Raw genomic sequence first — 22,421 nt, 5'->3', positions numbered from 1 at the left:
TGACCCAAGAAGGCACTTTTTATTTTCTAATTCAATATTTACTAACAATACACAATTTACGCTGTGAGCTCGAAGTGTACGTACATAACGGGCTGGACACGAAATTTGGGTGTGTTAGACTTTTGTTCAAATAATCTTATTTTACTTTTTATACACAAGAAATCACTTTAGTTGCAGAGTTGAGTAATTATTCCATGAATATATACCATTGTAATCATCATGGGGTTTGTTTTTCCATGGAATTATGTTCTTCAAAATTTTCATCAGCAGGCGAACACGGAGGTTATGTACGTTTCACTAATGATTACACGACAGTTATTTTTTTTTACACTGAGAATATTTGAATAAAACACATTAGAAACCAATTTCAGACATCATTCTTTAATTCTAAGTAGAAACCATGACAAAATTATCAGAGAAAATATTGTTAATTTCACAATAAAAGTAGACATGCTTTACATGTAACATTTCAATGTCCAAATATAGACACTTTTTTACAACATAGCCGTGCTAGCGCAAAATAAAAACATGAACAGGCTTCATTTATGGTTTGGTAAGCTTCCTCACTCTATAAACGTCAGAGTGATAGGGATAGTACACATTGTTAGAACCACAGTTTCAAATACTACTCAAGTGAAGTTGAAGACAGCAAAGGGTACCCTTGATCTGAGCCATGCACTTATCATGCACTTATAACCTTTTCTAGACTGATAGATCTCAATTAATCTCAGTTAAGTTGTGTTTAAACTTAAAAAATATAGTAATAAAACATTAAATACAAAAATTTAATGAAACAATTATTCAAAAAGAGGAGACCAATTCCTTTGCTCTGTGGCAGGAGAACAAATAAAACAAAAATGAGACGACTGCACTGCTTATTTCTGTCGCTTTCAAAAGACTAGATTTAACAAGCTGACGGATACGATCTGTATTCTTAATGATGGTCGTGGTAGTTGAACGTTTAAGACCAAAAGTGCTGCCAATATTAGTGGCTGTTTCTCTTCTCTCAGAGCTATGATGTTCATTTTCACTTCCATCTTTTCTTTGGCTCATTTCCACCAGAGGAGCCTGCCTTACACTTGGGAGACATAATATGAAGTGCAAAAAGTTAATCAATCAGCAATGTTGTCCACTCCGTGTAGCTTTGAATGAGGCACACGCTGTATTCACCCGGAGTGGGTGAGGTGAGCACACACTGCATCTTTGCAGCGTGCAGCGCGTATTCATATGTTGTGGGTGCGGAAACTAGTTCTCGCGCAAGTCCAGTGTTTATGGACCAAATTTAAGTTTTTCATTGATTTATGGGAGCACACACGTAACCACGAAACACCGAAATTCAGAACGCCGTAATCTGAGGACCACCTGTACATGTTTTGTTTCATTTAGATCATTCAAGTTTAGCATGCAGATGCTGAGATGTATCAAATCTTTCTCCTTCCCAGTGCAGACGATGATGTAGTGATGCTGAGAAATACTCCACTGGCACAAGATTGTTGAACAAAGGGAACTTTATTACAACCAGTGAGCATCAGAACAGGCCAGCCGCCCTGTGAGAAGGCCAAGTTGAATGGTAGCACTTCCGATGAGTTGCAGCCCAACAGCCAGTTTTATAGTCGAGCCTGAGGTCAACGCTATTCTCTTCACCATGTGTCGCCAAACATTAAGCTATCACACAAAATCATATGTCCTGAGAACTAATGGGCTTCAGGTGACGAAACCCCTGATGCCATTCAGTCGGAAGACATTACCTTGTCTTCCCCTACTCATCCCAAATATCACAATGGCTTCTCCACTGTATGGCCTAACCTATAATTATATGTCTTGTTTGTTTGCATGTTAATTCAACATCATCAACACAGTGGACAGCAAAATAATATAATCTAAATTAGTCCACAACTAAGAGAAAAGCAAACTTTTTACTTCATTTGCTGTTAATTTTTTATTGTAGTTTTCACATTTATGATTATCTTTCCAAGATGGTCGACTGTCAGGAAAGTTAAATTGAGTAACACCGCTCACAGTGCCTCAGTCACACTCAAAAATTTACACCAAAATGTTGGCATAATATGGCATAATTTGTACAATAATGGTGTGTCCTGTCGTGTTATTAATTCCCTGCCTGACAGTGTTCTGAATGTATTTTTATCACAAGACATCTTATTTAGCAGCTTGTTAGCTTGCCAGTTGCCACTACATGGAAACAGAAACTGAAAGTCAGTGCTTTTGCCTGCTTATGATGTCAGATGACAGTTACGCCCAGTCTCACAAATGTTAACACAAAACACATTTTTATAGTTTTACAGTTGGAGTTTTACATGCATAAATCAATTCTAAATGCATATAAATGACAAATGACAAATAAATGGCTTCATGAAACGGATTAATTGGTTTTACATTACTTCTTATGGGAAAAATGTATTTGGTTAGAGTACGTTTCGGTTAGAGTTGGACCTTCTGGACCTGATTAACTGATTGACGCTTACCAAGGTTCCACTGCGCTGCAAAAAGAAGTATATGTCCTACATGTTGTGTTTTGTGTCTTGCTTGGCTCATGCTGTATGTGCTTTATATTTTCCCAATTCTTGGAGCTATGAGACTGATGCTTGTTATTTTTCAGTCATAAGAAAATTGTTATGTAATGCCTGCATGATGGCACCTCTCACGCTCCCCTTGGTGAAAGTAAAGGGAGCAGCAGCACAAACAATAAAAACCTGATGGTCCTGCTCGGTCCTCCTCAGCATCACCTTCAAGCTCTGGCTTTTCATTTGCTTTATTTACATAGCTGCCTTTATGAGCTTTCATCAGCGCGCCTCCTTATATAGGAAACTAATGGCTTCTCAAAGTTGTATGTGCTGTGTGTGTGTGTATGTGTGTGTGTGTGTGTGTGCGCGCGCGCGTGGCTGTGTGTGTATATATATGTGGTCGCCGTGTGCAGGCTTGCAGTCATTCCATATATTTTATGTTGGTATACCGTCCATGATTGTGTGTGTGCGTCCACTGTCCTTTGTCTTGACCAACAAAATCAAAGGGGCTTGAGAATTGTTTTTCCAATACACCACTCTACTTCCTTTTCCACTTTCTATCCCACTGCACTCTCTCTGAATCCATTTGTCATACCATCGTTGTTCATTGATTATCCATCATCACTGCAGGTCCTACTACAAATGTTCTGGATAAATAGTAATTATGAGTCCTGGCTCCAAGGTCCAGGATGTTCCTTTCTATTGTGCTATACTATGTGTTATGTAACAAATGTATTTGTGTTTCATTAGGTGTTGCTGTGCCAAGCTTTTTATATTTTGTTTTTTTAGCGGTAAACTGTAAACTCAGCATGTAACACAGAAATAAACAGACACATTTATGTTGTGGGAAAAATAACACTTCCACCACCTCTGTGCCCCTCCTCTCCCTGTTCAACACCCACCGCACACCCCTTGGGCTCGAAAGAAATGGGTCCAGCTTAGGGCCATAATTGGTCTTGATCCTTCGGCTTCAGGCATATTCCAGCGGTGGGTCTGGGTGAGGCGCTTGTTATGTGTGAAAAGGTGGCAGGGGAATGCCTGGCCAGTAATTAACAGTGTGCAGGGGACTGTGGAGGAAATTTAAAAGTGAATGGAGGAGGCCAGTTCATTCTGTGGCCCCTGCACAGCCTCTCACTCCGCCTCCTCTGTTTCTCATCTATTCACTCTTGCCTGTTATTGGAGCTGATTGGTTTATAGAGATTTTCACACTTTTGGAAGTTGGGCTGGCATTGTGAATTTGTTTTTCGCTCACTCCCCTTTTTGCACCCCTTTTTTTTCCAAGCCACAGAAGCACAGACACCCTCCCCCGCTATCAATGTACTTACTCTTTCATCTTTAAAAACTTTATGAACTGAATTATCCTTAACAATTGATATATGTGGGAAAATGCATGACTAAGAATATTTTTAAAATGTCTCCATAATAAAGGGACCTCACACGAGCTCAGTTCAGCGAGCGTCAAAGCACGTGCATACATTTTGCATTTTGTTTGGATTTTTTTGACAATTATTCCAAAAGAAAGACCAGCTTTAACAAGGACCGGTAAGATAAGAAGAAAAGAGAATACTATACACTGGCATAATATGAAAGGGTGAAGTAATCAAGTTACATTCAAAGCAGGAGGACTCTAGTGTCATTACACACTTTGTCATTTGCTATCCAACTTAAGGTAGAGTGTGTTATATTTCACATTAAACAGATTAAACATTAAGAATGTTAATAGGTAGATGCTTTAGGCCAGTTATTGTCAGCTGGTGGGTCGGGACCCAAAAGTGAGTCGCTGAGCCATTTTAGCTGAATTGCGGACACTCAAAATTTACATTAATGTTTACATTAATGAATGCATTAATGAATTTCTCTTGGAGAGCATTGAAGTATCTATTTATCTATCTATCTATCTTAAGATATTTCATCTACAGCTGATGTCTGACATTTTGTTTAATGTATTATTTTTATGCCTGTCCTTGCACGTCGTATGCTCCTCCACATTTTCAACATCCCCGCTAAATTCTGGTTGTCAATATAATTGTTAATTGTTGACCAATCAATCTATAATTAGTTATGTCCTCTTTTCTTGCCATACCACTTGCCCACTCAGTCACTCAACTACTCACTCATTCACTACGGAGCTGAGTCTCCAGCTTGTATAGATTTAGTCTGTACTGTGTTTCCCAAGGCTTTGCTGTCTGCACATTTGAATCTACTGTAACTCAGCACATAAACAGTGTGATAGCATTGTACTGAGTGATGAATGTAAACATAGTACAAAACATGCATCTGTGATGGAGTCCAGTTTTGCTACTTCACAAAGCTGCTGAGTTACAGTTTAAGAGTGCTGTAGTGGTGTGTTGTACTACTCGATGGGCACTTTTTTGTGCGTCACTATGCCATTTTCCTCCTTTCCCCTCCTCTCCACCGCTCTCCAGACTAAACATGTTAGCTTAAGAGGCCTGTTTAGACAGACAGGAAGTAGGCTAAGCGATGAGAACCCCTTTGACAGCATCTAAGATAAATGACAGTGCTGCTAAATGGTGGAAGAAGTGGACATAAATGAGCCATCACAGGGAAGCACCTGGTATGGGGTGGATGCATGTACCAAAAAAAAATGTGATTGGCCATGTCTACTCATGTGCAAGTTTGCCTGTGTGTGGCTCTGGAGGTAACAGGTGGGAGGTATGCCATGTACCGGTTAACAAGAGTGTTATTGTGTCGTTTTGTCCTGCATGGTTGACCGTCAGCTGTGCAGGGTCATCCTCTTTCCCCCTGTAACCCTGAAATACTAACACGCCAGCTCCGCATGCCTGCACACACACAACACACACATTTTTAGGCACACTCAAGGACACTTGCCCAATCATGCACATATAAACACATTGTGTTACGCATCAGTCGGTGTCCTGTAAGTGAAATGGGACATGATCAGTGATATTTCCAATTTGGTGGCCTCAATGAAGAGACATTTGCTTGTGTCCTGGCATACAGAGCTGTTGACGACTGCAGTCTGCATTGAACTTGGCTTGTGAGATAGACACACACACACACACACACACACACGCACACACAGTCTAATGCAGTAAAAGGAGCTCATCCCAGCATTTTTCTTGTTGACCAGCCAAAATGTCCACACAATAATGTTGGGATGTCAAGCCTTGTGCCCCACACGGATAGAAAGACAAGCGCACACACACACACACACACACACACAGCTTTCCTAAATCAGCCACTCACAGTGCCCCAGGTCACTCTTGCTGTTCTGTAACACTACCCAATGACAATACTCCCTCAACTGCTCGGTTGTTTACTTTCTCAAAGAGTTGAAGTCTCCCACTTAAAGGATTACCTTACATTGCCCTGAACCCCCTGCCCTACTTGCCCTATCCCCTCTCTTTAGCACCACACACATATCTTCACACACTGTTGCACCCACGTCCAATGCCAGGTTGACAGCCACACAAAGACAGTGATGAAAACACATTTAGTCTACTGATAATAGGGGTCTTTCCACCTTTAGCACTTCTCTCGTAACATTTCAGCAGTAAGTCTCCTTCAGTTTATAGGGTTCAGCTAAAAGTTGATGCACCCTCAATGAAAGGATGCCTTGATATTTTATTCCATAAAAATGTGTTCGTAAACTAAATATGATCCTCCAATGTTGACCTGAAGTGCTACAGGTAACACTAAAAACTTCCCAGAGGGGAGTCATGCTGCTTAGTCTGTTGTCTGCCCTCTGAAGTGGAGCTCAAGTGGTCTTACAATCTCTACCTTCCCATACAAAGCACCCCCTCCTGGGCTGGGCGGGGCGACCTAAGCACCAAGGCGGGACGTGGGATCGTAACTGATGGACTTGTTTACTAACACGGTAATTGTTTCCCTCCCCTGTGCAGCTCCTTGTTGAGCTCTCTGAATCTCTATGAATCATTGTGGTCAAAGGCGAGGGTAAGAAGAAGTGACGTTTTACGGTATCATGAGAAGGCTCGAGTCATGTTAGTAAACCCACCACTCTGAGTGGGGGGTTTGAAATGGCATGTGTGTAGTAGCATGTACAATGGCATATTCTCAGAATCAGTTGTATGCTTCAATGCCCTTTTATTTAAAAAAAAATGTAATGTAAAGCATTGTTGACAAAATGAAAAAATACAGCAATAATTACAATGCACTTTAATGTCGTGATGACCACACATTTGCATTTATTGTTTATGCAGTCATTGACCAGTGTATAAATCAATAATTAAAGACGCACTACTGATTGATAACAAAGACATTCACTGTCTGAATGCACATGTCAAGAGAATTAAAGATTACTTTCCAGGGCACATAACACCTATGTTTTGTTTGTTTGTTTGTTTAGGGACAGATGTTGAGTAGAAAGAATAAATTTGTATTTTTCTCTAGTGGGGTAAGTCATGGCAAAGCATGTCAGGATGACATAAAATTGTCATTTTTTATTATTTTAGCAACTTGTGTTTTTATTCTATTTTAATCTGTTGGTATGAAAATAAATACTGTGGTAGATTTTGTGAAAAAGTACAAAAGGTCAATGGAAAGTAGGTCTTCAAATGTTATTCAGTTGTCATAACTTGTTTTGGAAGTGTTTTGTTACAGGCCATCAGTATTGTAAAATTCGTCGTACTCTGCATTACCCAAAAGTAGCTCAGAAGTAGTTTGACCCTTAAAATTCAGAAACAGTAATATTGACATATAACTAATTACTGTCAAATGACAGTAACTAGTCAAATGTGATGCATGGCTATGTGCATGTGGGTGTTAACTTTTCTTCATGTGTTGTTTTCCCCCAATAGCCTCTTGTTTCCAGGCCAAACAAAAGTTTCATTAAGATCTCACAGAGTCAGGCTTTGAGCACCCTCTTAATTATTGTACCCATCGGGCAGGAAATACCAAGCTTTTGAGGATATCAGGCCCAGCCCCTGGCATGAAGCTGTCCATTTAGTTATAATCCACCTCCCTAGACAAGCATGCAACAGGGATTGGGTCTCTTTGCACGTCTATTTGTAGCCACTCATTGGGGAGGAGATTGATGCCGATGGATAAAAGACATGTTGACGTTATCAAGGAGAAATACTTGCAATGATAGGTTATGCCTATCAGCACAATTGATACAGTTTGTGTATAGTAAATGATATAGTTTGAATATTGTGCTTTTCTTTTGGATTGGCATACAGCATTACCTGCAGAACAATACACATTGCTCATTCACACATTTCAGAACCCCCCTTAAATTAAACTTAATGTCACGCCTACTCCTCTGAGAATGCAGTAGCCAGCTGACTACTGGAGCTTATGAGAAAGCTCAGTTGTCAAGAGAAAAGAATTTACATGAAGGTGCCGCTTCCAGTTTATGTGCGACGCATGACCTCCACATGCCAGCTCGTGTGCATGGTATTCTCATGTGTGTGATGTGGTATGTGTGCTTTTAAAGGGACTGCATGCCTACATGTCCCGTTTCCAAACACTTTCAAGGCGGTTTACGGCTTCTGTCTGTGTTCATTTGTATTTGTTGTTTTATTTTTGTGCATCTGTTGCATATCTGAGCACTTCTGTGATGTTTTTTTTTTTCAAAAGGTGTGTGTGACAGAAAAAGACAAAGCATAGCCAAACAAAGCCTGATCCTGTAAGGACTCAACAGCTTGTTTGATGATGCTTTTCTGACCTTGCAAGGTGTTTGACTGCACCTCCCTTTCAGACAGACAAACTGCAGTGCCATGAGAAAGTATAGAGCCAAAACTTACTTTTCCAAAGATGATATTTGTCAAGTAACTTAGAGGTCACAGCATGGGCTATGTAAGAATCCTTCTCCACTTCCAAATGACCACAGTGTGACATATTTAACCAACTTACGATTTGGTTTTGTAAGTACAAATGATTGTAATAAAAATGTTCCCATAGGAAATACTAGAAATAGAATTATAGTTCCAGGATCAAATTTAGTTTGACACAAAATTTTTAAATTACAAACAAATGTGCAGAAGGAGGGTTACTGTTTCACATAAAGACTTGAAGCAGCTCAGTTTCCACATTCATGTAGTCACATATTTTCATCTTTGCCATCACCAGAACTTTCCTGTGGTTACCATCCGTCCATTTCTTTCCACTGATCCGGATCAGGCAGCTTCCCTTTTCTAGTTCTACTTTGGACGGTTCCAAGGTGTTTTCAGTTGTTCCTGCATGTCCGAGGTCTCCCCCACAGTCCCCAATTTGGACGTGCTGATTCTCATCATTCTCACTTAGCTGAGCTCTCATGAGATTTTCTGGGGTTTTTACGATGCCATACTTGTATATGACAGCAGTTTGTACTCACATTTTTGTACAACTTTAAAGAGTTTAAATTCTGCTTGAATTACGAATTGCCTTCAGTGAGATTTGATGTAGAGGTTCCGCTGTTGGCCCAAATTGGTGAGACGGACGAGCATAAGAAGGTGTTCTGTATCTTCATCTGGTTTTTGATCAGGACCAAAGGATCAGTCATCCAATTGCAGGTCAGGCACTCTTCAGACATACCGCCACAAATACTGTATACAAATGAATCTGTCATATGGAAATTTACTTCTTCACCTTTGACATACTTCTTGACAAACATGGAACATGTTTTGTTCCAGGGTTGCTCATTTTACAGGAGGTGTGTGAAATATCACTGGCTCTACAAAAACCCTGACACTGGACTATGGCATGTCACAGGTCAGCCCTGTAACACTTGCACAGAAACATGACACTGTAACAGTAACGGTTGCTTACTATAGATGATGCACAGTGCTGTTTATTAAATGTCCAGACTTAAAGTTCACACTTAACAGATTTATATTAGCTATATTATAGTCTCCTGGGTTTCATACATATGTATGTTTTTTAACGCCAGGAGGCTCTCCTTGGCACACTCAACCTGAAGGGCCATGCATAGGTTCATCCATTCATGAATGGCAGGACACAGGGCTTTTGTTATGTGTGTGTTTGTTGGGTCGCCTGTCTAACAAAATGTACACTTACTATGATGAAGGGAGACACATTAGTCCCATTATTCAAATCTCAACTGAAATGTACTCCAAGTAGGGTATTAAAAATAGGTTTTCGGATAAGACCGGTACTGGTACTGACTGGTACCGTATGCAAATGACAGTGTTTTCTGGAACTTCTGCATTTCTGCAGAATTATAGATCATCAAGGTCTGTATGTTGGCTTTGTAAAAACCCAAATAAACAAAAACACTTTATAGTTCTTGTGTAAACTTGCCCAGACATGTTCCCCAAGGAGATGGTGGTTCTGACTATTGTACCAGATTGGCTATATATTGTAGGATTTTATACATTTATGACATAATTTGACAAACTGTAGAGACAAATTGCACAAATAGTATTTAATCAATACTAATAAAAGTTGTACAAGTGAATATTCACAATTATTAAATGGGATTGATACTGGTTTCAATTCAAATTGCATGCAGCTTTAAAAAGTATGTCGCTTAAAAAAATAAAAAATAAAAAAACGCACCATGGGACGTGGTTGGCCTGTGGAGACGGCATACAACAAAGTCGCATCAGCAGCGCCAAATGCCACGTCTTCCAGCCTCAGCGCCTTGGGGGCCATCCTGTAGGCCTGAATGGTGGCTTGTCAGCCAGATATCTGATATCAGTAGTATTCTCCGATATGACAGAAAGCCAGCGCTGCTGTTGTTCCGACCATGGCTCAGAAGTCTTGGCCATGGCAAAGGTGAGCGGCTTGTGACCCACAAAGGTCGTGAAAAGCCAGCCCTCCAACACGAAACGGAAGTGACGACAGGCAAAGAAAAGTGCAAGAAGCTCCCTGTCAAAGATACTGTACTTCCTCTCGCTATCACGAAGTGGTACCTGGGGGGGTGACATGGTGACCAAGGAAGGAGAGAAGACCGGCCAAACTCACACTTGGCCGGGTTGATGATCAGGCCATGTTGACTGAGCCTCTTAAACGGCTGCCAGAGATGAGTTAGGTGTTCCTCTGTAGATGCACTGGCCACAAGAATGTCGTCCAAGTAAACAAACAAAAATGGCATATCACACAGTGTACAATGCCCATTAGGCACTGAAACGTCTGCACCCCACCCATAAGGCCAAATGGCATGCGAAGGAACTCGAACAGGCCAACAGGCCGTGATGACCACCGTCTTGGGCACATCTTGCGGGTGGACCGGCACCTGGTGATAGCCACACACCAAGTCCATCTTGGAGAATATGGTAGTGGTCGTGAACTCCTCTCTGGCGATTGCCAGCTTGGCGGAGTCAAGGCACCAAGCTTGTGCATACACTGGGGGGCCGACCGTGGCACACAAAAAACCTTAACCTTAAACCACAGCATTTGAAAAGTGCAAAAGGTTTGCCAGAGACCTCTGTGGTATCGCACCGGCTGTTAGGAGCGTGTGTCCGAATATACTGTAGTGCACTTTGCTGGGCCGCAGCAGCAGGCTAGACTGTGGTTCCCCTGATAGTAGTGATGTAGTGGTAGTAATGTCAGTATATTTGATTGGGATAAATGAACAGGTACAGTTGGTCAAATCCCAGTTTTGTAGTGTATATGCGGTTATCGGTACCATATCGGTCTAGAGAAGCAGAAAGTTATTGTATCAGTTTGAAAAAAAAAAAAGATATCGTGCAACTCTAACCTTCTGTTATGTGCTGCTTGATGGCCCATTTGGAAATTGTGTTTTTTCAAACCTGCTGTTTTACGCTAATATAAATGGTTACGGCAAGCAGTCAGAGCAAGTCTTACAAATCTTCCTTGGCACTATGTGCACATCAACTTATGCCATCAACCTCCAAGGTTAAAGATCTGTGGGGCAGGCCTTCCAGACACCAGTGTGGTAACTCATACTAATGAGTTGGGGCAGTATCCACTTTTCCAAAGTGATGACTCAGTCACCCTCCAATCCCACCCCCCTCTCTCAACCTCAGATTCACCTAGTGACTCAACTCACCACCTCATGTGTTACCCTTGCTTCACCCAATGTTTTTAACCGTGCCCCCCCTATTGACAGCAGACCATTTCCGCTCTCCTCCCTATTGAACAAATATGTTCTTTGGAGCATTTCCCAGAATACTCTGGCATGTGCCCATGCCCAATCTGCTCACTGTGTTGACACTCATCCAGAGGACAGCAAGGGGGCAGTGAAGGTGTTGGCGGCAACAGCCTGTACAATTTCTGTGCAGTCATAGTGCATCCAACCCCTTGAGGGGAGGGTTTACCTCGTGCACTCTTCTGTGTAACAAGGCATTCGTGTTTGGGCAGGGTTTATTCTCAGGGAAGCAACATTTCAAAGTGAGTCTTCGCCTAAAAATATCAAGTCATGGTCTCTTTGATGGGAACTGTGACTCTGCCTCCAACTGCTATGACGTTATGTACAAGTGATGAAAGGCTGGCTGAGAGAGGGGTGAGATGGGGGTGAGTGATACAGGGTACTGAAAGTGCAGGGTGAAGCAGGGCAGAACAGGATCAAGACTCGTCTGAGCTAAGCCTTGTCCTCCAATAAGAAACACTGCATAGCTCTTAAAAAGAAATTAATCTAGAGTCAAATGAGTTGGGTAGCGCTCAGTGTTCAATTTTCAACATGCGCTGTGTACATAAGCAATTTAATCTTTGGCATATACAGTATTATTGCATTTGCACAACACATAATTATTCCATTTATTCAACCATTTGCCAAACAAATGTCATGTCGTCTCTGAAGCACCATCAATCCAGTCTACCTTCTCTTTGTGCACTTTCATTCTCACTAAATAACAGCTTCAGAACTGCTTATGAGACCTTGTTTTCATATAACTTCAGTACAGGGAATTTATAGTAATCGCAACATCATTTTGAAAAGTACCTTTTCAATGAGTGTTATTAAAAGCCATGTTCTAATTCCAATCACATTCATCATATTTAAATGTTTGCATTCAATCAACAACTTGTTGGTGTTTATAATGATTTTGAGAAATGGTTGAAAAACCCAACTGGTCAATAATTGGGTCTTTGTAAACATGATAATACTCCGTTTGCATTGACACTGGTGGACACCTGAAAAGGCTTGGCACTTTTTGCTACAGTTGTTTCGTAATTCTTAGCCTATTAGAATATGCAGGTGTACCTCACCTGTGCGTATAGACACGATTTGTAGGAAAATACATTTTTTTGCAGGTAAAAATAGGATCTGCATTTTTTTTCCCAATTGAGTACATAAAAAAAAATTCACAGGTTGTTACTATAGTAGGGTCCCTAAAGAATTATCAGTCCTCGCTTCATCTTTCTGCCTTGCAGATTCTTTCAAATTTTAAGTAGTTATTTGCTTTCATTTGGCCATCTATAAAAGCTGCATTAAAACTGAGTGACTTTGATGCGGTGAAGAGGAACCTTTGGCAATGATCCTTGATGAGACAGCCAGCATGCTATCCAGCCAGCCAGCCAGCCAGCCAGGTTTTCATTAGATGAATGCAATATGGGACATGAGCCAGAAAAGATGGGCGCCAGCACACCGCAGTCAACCAAAATAATCTTTCTGACGAAGGCGGAAAAGGTGGCTTCTGTAAAGATGACATGACCATATTTTGGGTACAATTTTGATAAATGTCAACAAGAGAAAAATGAGTTGAGGTACATATACAGTGGTCATTAATCCATTCCAGAAGGTCTGAGTCTAACCGAAACATACTCTAACCAAATGATTTTTTTTTCAGAAATCATGTAAATCCAATTAATCCCTTCCGGAATGCAAAAAATGCTATCACAAAACACGTTTTTATAGTTTTACAATTATAGTTTTACAAGAAAACAATTTGAAATACCTCTAAACTCACATAAATGATGAATGAAAGGGATAAATTAACATTTAAGCCTATATTGAAGATGTGATATTTGCAAAAGACGCAATGTGGTAGCATGATCAACACAGACACCACCTTTGTGTTTTGCGATGAGTTATCATGGCTGCGAAATAACAATGGAGTCAAAGAAAGTTGCAAGAAGGTGAGAAACACTATAGAATTAAAGAAATGATTAATGGCAAAACGTGGAGGCGGTGTCCTTGTTGGTCTCACTGCCACATTGTGACTTCAAAAGTAACTTTAAATGTTCATTTATCCCTAATAATTCAACCAAAAAAAGTAAAAATATAAAAACATGTTTTGTGTTAACATGTTTGAGACTTGTGGGGTAACTGTGTTAGTTAGCAAAGGACTACGAAGTCAACCACTGATTACATCATAGACGGGCGACAGAGCTGACTTCTGGTTCCTGTTTCCATGTAGTAGCAAGCTGATAGGATGCTAACAAGGACGTTTTGTGATAAAACACATTAAGAACACAGTTGGACTCATGAAGAATATTAATAACACAACAAGACGCGCGCAATATTGTACGTCAACCGGAAAATATACGTTAACCGGAAAATGTTTGAAACCGAGGCAAACTGAAAAACACGCTACGCTAGCCAAGCTTTCACTATACTGTATGTAAGACATACACTATACTTGAAATGTATTGCTTGATTGCACATGAATGGAGGTAGCTACAGCTCCAATGAACTATACTCCTTGCACATTGTTAATTTCATCACGGCACTGATAGTACTGTACAGTAGTACCTCGCGTAACGTAAACCTCCTTTTACGTAAATTCCACTGAACGTAAAGAATTTACGGTATGTAAAGTTTTTGCATCGTATTACGCAAGAAATTCCATACAACGTAAAGCGTGACAGAGAGAGGGAAACATTTTCCATGACTAACAGAGTACACTTGGTGACGCCTTCTGACGCTTCACGCTCTCATTGGTTGATTATCGGGGCACCGCCTACGCTCTCATCTCATTGGCTGATTATCGGGGCACCGCCTACGCTGTCATCTCATTGGCTGACTTATACAGCGTGTACGTGAGTTTGTGTGAGAGACAGGCTTCTCCCTTCAACCTCCCTTCCTCATCGTGGCCAAAGGGGTGAGTTTGGGAAGATCTTGGAACGGATTAGGCTGTTTACATGTATTTTACGCTTCGTATAACGTAAAAACCCTATAACGTAAACGTTCTCGGAACGGACTATTTATGTTGTAGGGGCGTCTACTGTATATGTATTACACATTATGGCTTAGGTGATGATTGAGGTGAATTTCATCTCAGGATGTCTACAAATACCAATGGTGATAGTAATTATAGTGTATTTTATTTGTATATTTTTTCTAACATTGTATTCTAACTCTGAGAATAATATAAATTGTGATACTGTACTTTCATTTGGACTGTAAATTATTCTTTTAATGTCTGCCCTATAGACAGAGAGTGCACTGCAACTTACAAATAGTTTCATTCATTTTTCTATGCCGCTTGTCCACTTACAAGCTGTTTGTATTGATGAAATGATTATGAAAATGTAGATTCATGTTAATTATTTAGATTTCACATGCAAGTAATTTTGTTTTATTAGGACATAATCCCTGTCATTTTCTATATGAAAAAGTCTGTTGATGTGCTTTGTATTTACACGTGGCATGAAAAATCGCTTTTTCTGATTGTTTTAAATTCTTAGTGTATCAATGTACGCATGTGACAGAAAGCTGATACCTATCTGAGCGCTAAGCTGATTAGGGTGAACTGTGGCCAGGTTCATTTGCATACGTTCCTTATCTCATTAGATTGCTATCAGCCTCTGTCACCATGCACGGCCTCAGCCGGGAAGTCTTAGTACCTCTCTCAGTGCACGCACTCACACATATACAATACCCCTTGATGCCCCTGGCAAACAACAGTGCTAATGTGTAACGCCAGCCAAGTATTGTGGCCTCTTCATCTCTTCTTGTCACCAGCACTACGCCACTGCTGTCACGGCAACGCTTCACGTCTCCTCCTCAGGCCGTCTACATCCCTGATCCCTTATCAAGGTCATTAACTCCTATCTCATACGCCCATCACCACAATGGCATCTCATTTATTTCTATTTGCCATTTTTTATCTTTCGCTTTTAGGTCACTTTTAGGTGAAACTCACGATAGTGGAGCCGATTTGTGTATTTGTGAGCAAAGTTCTTAATTAAAATGTGACTGGCAAGCTTGGGGCACAAATTAAATCTGTGCAGTAAACACATAAAATATCTAAGATTGCTTCCTGTCCAGAATATAAGTGGATTAATAACTTTCAATTCCAGATGATAAATTATTTCAAATTCACTTTCATATAAGACACATACCGGGGAACTGAGAGTTCCGTTGCAAAAGGTCAGACTCAAACCAAAACGTACTCTAACCTCATGTAAATCCAATTAATCTGTTCGAGATACCCGGAAATGTCAACACCAAACCTGCAGAAAACTATTCAAAATGTAAATGAATGTAAATAAATGTGGCCTATCTGTGTTAGTTAGTGAACAACTACAGAGTCAACCTCAGATGACATCATCGACAGGATGACAGTCCTGACATCCGGTTCCGGTTTCCTGTTCAGAGAATGCTAGCAGGCTTCTAACAGGAACGTTTTGTGAAAAAAATACGTTACGAACACAGTTGGACTCAGTATACTAATGACACAAGACGTGTGCCATATTGTACGCTAATCGAGAAATGTACTCAAACTGAGGCAAAATGTTTGCGTAAATTTTCAACGCAAACCGAAAAATACAACTGACCGGGGCAAAAGATCAGTTTCAGTTATTAGCGATGTGTTTTTGTGCATGAGCAACTGTGCAGGGCCCAGGACTACCTCTCCCGACTGTGCTGGTGCCAGGGAAGTGTAGTTTTCACGGTCATGTGTGAGCACAGTAATCAAACCCAGAAGTGTTTAAAATGTGCTACCTTGTTAGCAACACATCTTCTTTTCACTCTTAAAGTTCTTAACAAAGGCCAATTTTGATCCATGTTGTGTTTAATAGCACTCAGTCCATGTTTCAACCTGTCTTCCTGTTTGTTGTGATGCGTTTGGGTTTGTGTAAATGTTTGGCTGTTTTAAAGGAAATTTGTTGAAAAAAGTCTTTGGAGAAACGTGTTTTTTTTGGGTGTCAGTGAAATATTTTCCTGCAGACAGACAATGCCAAGATTTTGACAAAAGAAAGTCCCATAGTTTTCCTCTCTAGCCTTTTTTGTAGTGTTACATGTACCCCCTCAGCGATGAAAGGAGTACATGTATATGCCTGCGGGTTAACTGTTAGTTAGAGTTAGTAGAGAGAAAGAAAGCTGCAGAGACAGACCCTCACATCTCTGTTCCCTTTATGAGGCTAATGCTTTATTTATAACAATACCCCACCCCCACTCCACCCCCAGGTATGCACCTCAGGTCCCCGCACAGTCCTTTCTCTTCCCCACAGGTATAGCAGCCGCCTCTGCGTCGTGCCACGCTACCTTGCGCACCTTCACACTCCTTTCCTTTCAACATCCCACTCCTGCGGCTCCATAAGAAGAGGAAGTTGAGGGGAGAGATACAAAGACACACATGCACACAATGTGCAGACTGAAGCGGTTTCACAGTCATGGTCTCCGATGTCTCGCTGCAGTTCTCTGGTGTGTTGGAGAGAAAGAGCCAAATCCCTCATCATCTAGCCCTACTCGCTCTCAACAAGCTGAACAAACGGCACAGTGAAGGAAGAGATGGAGATAAAGAAATGTGGAGGAACTCTAAAGCATGGGAGGAGGGGAGAAAGGGGAAGACAAAGGAGGTTGGGGTGGGGGGTGAAAGGAGAAATTGAAGAATGCATGGTGAAGAGTGAAAGAAATGGTGTCGCGCACTTTTTAAACTTGGAGATGCTCAATCCCTTCTTCTTGCTCCAACCTGCATTTCTGGGTCACTAGAGACATTTAAACTGCACTTATAATTAACAGCTATTTTTAAACAGGGAGGGAGAAGTGGAGCGGTGGCGAGGTACAAAAGCATTAAAATTGCCCCAGATTCGCTATTGAATGGGACACATCAAGGCAATATGCTGGCAGATCAAAGAGAGCGAGGAGAAAGGAGACAGTGCCGATCAGTGGGGATAAATTGTTTCCTTTATAATAGCGTAAGAATAGACCTCTTTGCAGCTGAAACAATTTAATAACTGCATTCATTACCTCCGTCCAGCCTGTCCATCTTTCTGTCTGCTGCACAATGTGCAACCACCTTTGCCATGTGCAAGCTGTCTTTGTCCACTTCCTCTCTTTTCTTTGTCGTACTAAGTACGATTTTCCTCTTTCGTTCACTCGTTATTTTGCCCCTACACACATCTTCCATTGAGTCTCCCTTATAACCATTCCTGCAGCCCCCTTGTTCCCATCATTTTGTCTGCCCCAACAGGAGCTACACTGAGTGTGTGTGCTGCAGGCCTCACAATGAAGATGTGCTATGTCTGACACTCTTGGAATGAGAGCCCTAATAGAAAGGGAAGTGGTTATCACAGAGCTCCCCCAGGACCAGACTCTGTGTGCCTGAGGCTAATTATGGTGCATGCAAATGAATGTGCAGCATTAAAGTCAGGAGGAGCCTGACTGCCTGACTCTGTTTGTGTAAGCATGGTTGCTGTGTTAGTCGTAGCTCGATGTGAACGTGTGACTTGTTTGTGGGGACATGAAAAGTGTGTCTGTTTGTGCATGGAAAAAAGGGGAATTAACGCAGCAGGCCAACTGGCGGACTGATTTTCCCTTTTAACCTTTTAATACCTGCACAAAGTGTTCATTCTTTTATGCACGTATGGAAGGAAACCGCAATAACGCAATATTTATGTCACTTACACACACACACACACAGTCATGCATGACTATATGTGAGGTTGAGCACAGATGATCTCACAGGAGTTTTCCTATAAATACATCTCTCTCACATTCACAAGCAACCTCTCAGAGAGCGTGTCTTTATTATAACCATTTTGTCTTCACTTTATGTCCTTTGTTTTTATCTAATCAGCATATACAGCATGTGCAAAAGGATGCCCACTTTATTTTGCTTTTAATACTTTGCTTTTAAATACTGTATACATCATGAGTCCCGTTTTGTATGTTTTCACCAGCGTCTTTATGTGACCGAATACAACTGCTTTGTGTGGGTGTACGTTTATATGTACCATAGGTGTGTGAGCATGTCCTCGTATGTGTGTCGTCTATATGTTGGCCAACTTATCTCCCCATTAGCCTCTTGTGCCCTGACCAGTATTCCCTTTCTCCCCTTCCTGCTTTCTCTAATGGGTAATTTAGCCATGCTGGCCTGACATCTAGCCTATTCCTTGTTTAGTTGCCATGGCTACACAGGTCTATGGATTGCTCCCTTGCTCCCCTGGCCTTTCTGTGGATGCTATAGATGTCTCAACTATTGGATGGCAGAACTGCTAAACAGAGAAAACAACAGAGAGCGCACATCCTTATCCAGTGATGACAACACACAGAAACAATCATGCACATACAGTATGACATTAATATAGATGAATCTCAGCAGGCTGTAACATTTGACCGAATAAAACATAAAAATGTCCATAATCACCATGGCGTTTTGATGACAACAGCATGAATGTAAAATAAATGTTTTTTCTCATTGCATGAACCAAAGTGACACTCTCTCAATTAGATGCCCAGAAGAGTATCAGTTTTGTTTTTCTTTGAACAATATAAATGATGAATATGTTGCATTCCCTTTTAACACAGGCTGTTCAAGGCTGCAGTTGTATTCCCTATCTGTATTCACTATAAAATGTAAAAACACTGATGGCAGAAGCGATTCAATCAATGTTCACGATATCAAGCTCATTGTTATGCGAAATGCTTACTCTGTGACAGTGTGGTGGTATGCTATTATTTACATATTTGTATTTTTATTGTGACGCACTCACGCATGCGCTGCATGACTGTGTAATCAATAATGAAGTCGTATTGCCAGATCCAAAATGTCAACATTATTTGATAATGATAATTAAATTATGAGTGCAGTATGTGCATTTAAAAATACTCCATAGGAGATTCAGTGCCTGTAAAATCACCAAAATATAAAACATTAAAAAAGCCAGCCTCTGAATGGGTTTCTCTCCTCTCTTGTATGTTTTGCAAGTTGGGGCTTCATGGTTGTAGCAAGGGGCTTTGGGGTCAAAACAAACAAATGTGCAAGGAGTTTTCGAGCTTTCGCAGAAGGTCTTGTTGCCTTTGAAGTGTTCGCTATCAAGAACAAAGTAAAGCGGGATAGGTGAACAGGGACAGAGCAAGCTAGGAGAAGAGCAAAAGAAGGAGAATATGTTAAAGAAGTGTGAAGCCCTTGAGTTGAAATTGTGCCTGGCTGGGGCCTACAGAGAGCACATGACAGAAACTTTGGTTTCTTTTGTGGAGCTCACAGTTCTTTTGCCTTACATAACCCCTCCCACTGTGCCTTTTCAACCATTTGGGAAAAACCCTAAGTGTGCACTTAAAAAGTTAATGCTTTCATGTGTATGGAAGTAGGGGAAGAGAGGGGGCGCATCACAGACCACACATAAAGGAGACAGCTCTGACTATTTTTTCGGGTATCGACAATTATGCTTTTCTTTAAGTGAGGTTTAGCACCATTCAGCAGAGCACTGGGAGAGCTACAGAGACACACAGCAAAAATTTCAGCATCTTCAGCAGTGCAAACTTATTTTTTACCCTCCCCCAATTCCAGTTTCCCCTTAAAGTGCCTCTTTGCCCCCCTTTCCTCCCTCCTCATGCTTCTCAGCGAGGTTAAAGCACACCTTCCCTCTAAAGGGCTCTGGGGTCACGCATCTGCATGTGAAATGTGAACCCGCTGACATTCCAGGGCAGCCCTAAACCCTGCAGTCCTTTTGTTCACTAGTGTGACACTGTCAGGCCTAACAAACCAAACTATCGTCTCTGGGACATAGTGGAGGACCACAAGGTGAAGGATGACTGTGTTGGTCTTGCCCCTAACAACTATCCACTGTAACAAGTGTAAAAGGAGAAAAAGAGTGATAAGTATTGCGCTTGCGCTAAGTAGGAGGTTACACAGAGGTGTAGGAGGGGGAAAAGTGATCGATGCAGTATATTATTAATCACCAAGAGAAATTCACATGCTAGTCTGCTAGAATCGGACATTCTCCCAAACAGTGTTATTTAAAAGACACATTAATGTGTGTTTAATCTAGCTGAAGGTTCTCAGGCGCATCCCAGTGGGCATAGGCACTCTTTTAAAGCAGGCAGCATACAGAGGTACTATGGCAGCACTTGGGGTCCTTTCAGCTGGTGAATGAAGTTGGGAGGCACAAAGGGCAGCTATTCAGCAAGCAGTGATGGACTTCACACTCGCCTTTATGTCCTCAGTGGCAGGCAGGCAGAGAGAACGTTGTCAGGATAAATGATTTAGAAAACAGCCAGATTTGCAGATTTGAGAAGTCAAGCAAACTGTTAGTCAGGTTGATCAGTTTGAGAGGCTGTTATCAGTTACAAGTACAAACTGGACACTAACAACTCTCATCCCTACAGATATGAGTTAAGTGTCGGCATGTGCACTTACGTCCCAACCAAAACAACAATGAGGCTCACAGGACTGTTGCATTTTTACTCCTCATTACAATGACTTTGACAACACTTCTCCAACAATGTTGTTCCACCTCTGCAGCTTCCATCTACCCTTTTTTTATACCACTCATCCTGTTCGGGTAATTCTAAATATAGATTGGGCAATGCGCACGTGTATAGCGTTCATGTGTATATTTAAATGTGTATATTGTTTACTTTTTTCAAAGTGACAATGTCTGTCAACACAATGAACATTTTTACGAGGTCATTGTTGTGTACACATACCCTTAATACTGTATACATGCGTTTTCCATTGAACAACCTGATAGTGGTTTCTGTGCATGACATCTTCGTCAGCTTCGGTATAAATGATACTTGCGTTTATAAATTTCACATCCTCATTAAGGTCACGAGTGAGCTGGATCTGATTTTGGGCAAGAGATGAAATACATCCTGAACTGGTTGCCAGTCCGTCACAAGGCACATATAGACAAACACCCACAACCAACGTTCATACCAATGAACAATGTAATGTCTCCAATTAGCATAATGTGCATGTTTTTGGGAAATGAGAGGAACCCAGAGCACAGGGACAACATGCAAACGCCACACCGAGACGTTCCAATGATTATTCGAACCCAGATCTCCTGACTGAGGCAGATGTGCTCACCATTATTACGTTATTTATTTTTAGTGTTTTCACTTTGGTTTCGGTTTAGTCGGATGTCCTTGCTGTTACAACTATGGCCGTCGCAGAAGCATACCATTACACCGCCAGGGACAATCATTACACTATTCTAAATCACATAATATTCATTGTCAAAATTGACATGAGCATGTACAGTTAACTACTAATTGCAGTGCATGCCTAGTTGTACAAATATCTGCAATTTTTTGAGAAGAAGAATACATGTCCTAAAGTAACACAGCTCTTGTTTTGCCCCAGAGTCCTTACATGTTGCCAGCCGACCGTACATGCTCAGTATACATTGAAATATTACACTCCTCAAACAGAATAGTGGAGTCTTTTCACTGTGCACTTTTACTTACACCTTCTAAGCAGCACCTTACACTCCCGTCACACATTCCTTCCCATGTGGAGGTTTGTTCCGTGAGTGTTACTACATTAGTGCTGTCCATCCATCCAGTCTGCTTTTCCAAACACATCCATCCCAGCTCTAGTTAAAACACTGGGGGATCTCCTCCTGTCCTGCCCCCCACCAAACCCAAAGTCCTTTATGATGTCCATAAAATGGAAGAGTGCAGCTTTACTTGAACTAATAATATCGGAGCTTACAGGGCCGTGATTGATGATCTTAAAAGTCAGCCTGATCGCTCTCATCTTTCTTGAGATTTTTATCACTGACTTGTTTGCAGTCATGTGCAATCACAAACACCGGCAGAGGTAACAAGTGCTTGATGTATGATGCTTGAGCCCCTTTTGTCAGCTGTTGATTTCTCTT

The 22,421-nt window shown here is 41.2% G+C and overlaps 1 protein-coding gene across 2 annotated transcripts in view; it reads left to right on the top strand.

Moving 5' to 3' along the window:
* LOC129179358 (X-linked retinitis pigmentosa GTPase regulator-like) overlaps positions 1-22,421 on the top strand; it is a 377,871-nt gene that overhangs the window by 332,701 nt on the left and 22,749 nt on the right. The window lies entirely within an intron of this gene.

This window comes from Dunckerocampus dactyliophorus, chromosome 4, assembly GCF_027744805.1.
Source record: "Dunckerocampus dactyliophorus isolate RoL2022-P2 chromosome 4, RoL_Ddac_1.1, whole genome shotgun sequence".
NCBI classification, from domain to species: Eukaryota; Metazoa; Chordata; class Actinopteri; order Syngnathiformes; family Syngnathidae; genus Dunckerocampus; species Dunckerocampus dactyliophorus.
The sequence above is the reverse complement of the archived record's forward strand: the minus strand, read 5'-3'. Positions and strand labels throughout refer to the sequence as shown.